Source organism: Zerene cesonia, chromosome 17 (genome assembly GCF_012273895.1).
Source record: "Zerene cesonia ecotype Mississippi chromosome 17, Zerene_cesonia_1.1, whole genome shotgun sequence".
NCBI classification, from domain to species: domain Eukaryota; kingdom Metazoa; phylum Arthropoda; class Insecta; order Lepidoptera; family Pieridae; genus Zerene; species Zerene cesonia.
In genome coordinates, this window is record NC_052118.1 from 9,251,439 (window position 1) to 9,256,205 (window position 4,767).

Sequence of the window (4,767 nt, forward strand, 5' to 3'; positions counted from 1 at the left end):
TGCATGATTTATATTATACGACATTTCGATAGCATTATAGCGAGTGTGGTGAATGGTCAAGGGGAAATGTTACATGTCATAACAGAAACATACTCGATATATCAACTATAGATCGGTATGTATATCTCACAAAGAACAATGTTAGTATGAGCGTAACATCTAACAGATGCCTTTTACCACGCTAACTGTAAAGGACTTGAAACGGTATTGAAAAAATCCGTACCCAAGTTTTTAATTATATAAATCTATCGGCTTAAATTTACATTTAAACTAGCTGCAGGCCGCAGCTCCGCCCGGGTTGTCATTTATTGTAATTAAAATTATTTAAACTATCCTATCTCTCAAGTTGGATCGAACTGCACATGGTGTGCGAATTTTATTATAATCGGTTAAGTGGTTTAGGAGTCCATTAAGATTAAATTATGCTTCATCGGCCTAAAATGTAAATGATTTTTTTTATTTCTATTAATTATTATTATTATTTTATTTTACGTTACTTATAAACATAAATTGTAAAATGAAATTACAAATATTATGTATTTGAATTTAAGAGAAATCACTGTCTTCTGAGATACAGATAATAATCTAGTTCAGAAGGCAGAGCATCATTGTGAATATAATATTTGTCCTTGCTAATAAATAAATAAATAAAACAAATAAAACTCGTAAAATCAAGCAAGAAGCAACGAGATTGTAATGATGTAAAATGGGTTGAGAGTCGATTAAAAATATTATGTTTATTCCATATTTGTACACTATCAAGTCGTGATCATTAGCACAGATAACAATAATACAATTCATAGGTGCGTTCTTCGTCATAATTTAACCTTTCATTTCAAATAATAAGACCGCTTTTAGAAAGTACATCCTCTTATTGCAGTTTACGTAATATGACCAAACGTCGACAATCTGCAGTTAGAAATTAAAGACTTTTTTAACGGATTTTAAACGCGATTTATTCATTATATTATTAACCTGACTAAATTCGATTGAAACGTCTTTAATTTCTAAATGTATATTACTCGCGTAAAATCAAACTCAAGAAAATACTCATATGCAGTTTTAAGTTTGCGGTTATAGAAAACAGTCGGTTGTAGGTTCATGTGAACCTATAACCGAATGTTTTCGATTTCTTATGGCATAAAACAAAAAACAGTTTTAGTCTGGCAAGATACAGAAGCTTGACCACCTGACATTTAACAAAAAAATTGGAATAAGATTCCTATATCCGCCCCATACAAGGGGATACGTTACTTAAATTTTGTCTTAATTTTTTTCAGTCGCATTGTAGCAAAATAAACTATATTAACGCACCGGCGGTCCACTCCGGATTCGCCCGTGCTACTTAATATATTGTTTATAACTCTCTGGAATCACGTATTATCGTATTATCGTATCACGTATTATATTATGTCCAAAGATACAGTATGTCCAACGTAAAAGGGTTTCTGAAATCGGCCAGTAGTTCCCGAGATAAATAAGTTAAAAAAAACCAACAAAACCTTCAGTTTTTATTTACACGCTATTGAATTTGAATCTAAAGATTATTTTCACGCTATTGAATTTGAATCTAAAGATTTCTTTATAAAGGCGTTAAAGTTAGGATTGGTGTTACAGTCATAAATTAAATTAATATTTTACACTAATTAAGCGTAAACTTTCGGTTTATGTAATTAATAAAACACCAATTTTCAATTGCCTACGTCAAAAAGATCCTACATTAAAAAATTGTATTCTGAAATCCTTCTTAAATCCAGACACAATATTCATTACAAAAAGTCCATCCATTACGACATAAAAGAAAAACAAACAAATAAACACACTTTCGCTAATTATTGTATTGTAAAGAATAAGGAAATAAGTTAGAATCTTATGAAAGAAAAGCTTAAGAAAATTTCCGTAAAAAGAAAATAAATTAACAGCTATTTAATCTTCACAGTTTCGTCGGTATGCACGAAGACTGGAAAAAGTCTGTCGGGACAGCTAATAACATAAATAAAAATGAATCACAGAAATGTTTCGGGTATGACTTACATACGATAACACCAATTTTAATATATTTTACTTATATGTGTTTGATAGTCTCAGAAGTTGGCTTAAATAAAAATTATAAGGAAGCAACGTAAAATTTCAATACGAGCAACGTCGGGGCGTCCAGCTTGTTTATAATATTAGTAAGAATGTGATTTGAATGACTTTTCATGTAATGGTATTCTGTTGTATGCAATGATAATAGAAAGAAACTGTGAACACTATTAATACAACCTTTATTTCAAAATGAAGCGTCAGGGCTTTCTTTTATTCGTCGGGATTAGAGCTGGGAGGTCGCTGATGGTAAGCGTTCCCACAACTATGTATATATACTATATACTATAACTATATACTATATACTATAACTATACTATATATATATATATATATAACATTTACAGAAGGGCTAGGTTCACAGACCTTAGGCTGCTACAAATGGATTGCCGACTTAAATGGAAAGGTGTGAAGAAAGTTGGCGAGGGGAATATAGGAAAGGCCTGGGAAGGGTAGAAAAATATACGGGCTCCTCCGGGCTCCTCTCCCACTCATCGAACGAAATACAGTAGTAGTATAAATACTACTGTTTCAAGCTGGTTTTAGAACCTTCGATCAATGATACCAACTGTTGATAGAAGTTTACAAGAGAATAATGTAAACAATCATGCGACCAAAACAGGTGTCCCACCGGTGATGTTCTAAGCTCAATGGAACTCTTATTTCTAATCAACATAATATGTAACAAAATCTGTCATATATTCTTTCTCATGAGATTTCGGGATATTATTTTCCGTTTATTTTTTGTCTCACCTTACACTTGTAAGTAAGTTGCGTAATCTTTATTCAGAGTTCATTCGGCCTCTTGTCATTTTCTTACCATTTAGCTGAACCGGCAAACGCTGTTCAACTTCACTTTTATCATTTAGGAGTATAAAAAATAGATGTTAGCCGATTATCACACTTACCCGTTATAAACACAAAAATTCAAAACCTCGATCCAGCCGTTTCGGTGGAGTATGAGAACGAACATTGTGTCACGAGAATTATAATATATTTGATGTTAAAAGAATTCCTATCTAACCTTAAAGAAAAATCAATCTTGGTGAAAGTTGTTGAAGTTGATGTGAAATTGATAACGTTATTTATTCATTACTTTTTCTTTGAAATGGCAAATGCGCTCAGCGATTAATTCCTTTGCTTATTATGACTGCATAATATATTTATTTTTAGCTGTAACCTCTCATGAAACTGTCGTAATTTATGGGTCCTTACCCAAAGGGTAAAGCGGGACGCTGTTATTGTGTTACCAGCTGCGCTTCGCGGTTTCACCGGCGTAAGTCCGTATCCCGTAGGAATATCAGGAGAAAAAGTTGCGTATATGTTATTCCAGTTATCCAGCTGTCTACGTTGTGAAAGAATAAGAAACACACACACATGCTTACAATCTTTCGCATTTATAATATTAGAAGGATAACTACAGATAATACTACGTATTACTAAATCATTGCTGTCCGTCTATCTGTTTCTCCGTCCTTTCGTCTGACCGTCTATCCGTTTGTCTGTCCTTCCATTAGTCCGTCAGTCTATCACCAGATTGAATCTTATGATAGGGACAGTTAAAAAAGTCAGAAATATTGAATTTATGCTGCCGCTATAACAATAAATAAAAAAAAAATCGGTCAAGCAACGGTTAGGCAAGGTCATTGTTGTTTTTGATTTTATTTGTACGGAACCCTTAGTGGCAAGAATTCGACTCACTGTTGACCAATTTTTTTTGTGTCTCTGTCAAAAAAATGTACATTGAACGCAACTGCAGCGTTGACTAATACAGTGAAAGTCATAAAAGTGACGTTTAAGATGAATTATTGTGTGATTTCTAATTTAATGTTACGAAACTATAAACTATCGCGGACCGTGGCTTCGCGGAGAGGCCGTGACTGAACGTCACTTAGCTGCTGGAAAAATGAATGGAAGCAAAAGTTAATGCATTCGACTGGCCGTCTGTTACCTGCGTTGTCAATGTTTTTTATTGATTTCCACGGTGATAATTACACATGTTTTATATAATTCTACTATCATACCCGGTGTTGCTGTGGTTGTGGCAAATTTATTGTTAATTATAAATTATTTGGATAATTAATCGAAATAAAAACTATCCTATATCTTAAGTTGGACCAAATTACACATAAAATGCCAAATTTCATCATAATCGGTTGAGTTTGTGAAGAGTTAGGAACATTTGGAATGTCATGTCATGATGTATTGACACTGGATTTTTATATATTATATTAAGATAAGATAAGATAAAGATTAAGATGTTTTGATGATTTCAGTTGCTTCTACTTACGTTTTATCTATGATTTAATCTTGAGAATATAACACAGTAAAACATAGAAAAGGCGGTGTCGCTTAGCGTGATTATAATCAGACAGAGTAAAGATAATTATTTAATGAAAGGAAGAATTACTATAGACCATACAATATAGTTATTAATAACAATTTAACTTCATTAACTATTAGAAATATTATACAGTTTATATTTTTAGTATCCGTCCTCGTTTCGCCCGTAGAACATATGTATATACGTAAAAGGATTTGTTTATAAATTCAATGGTTGCCGAGTTGTTCTCGTTCAAACAAACAAACACTTCAGCTTTATTAGTATTTATTTATTTATTTATTTATTTAAATAAAGGCTTACCAACTAGATACATAATTTCTTGTTAAAACTATTAAAAC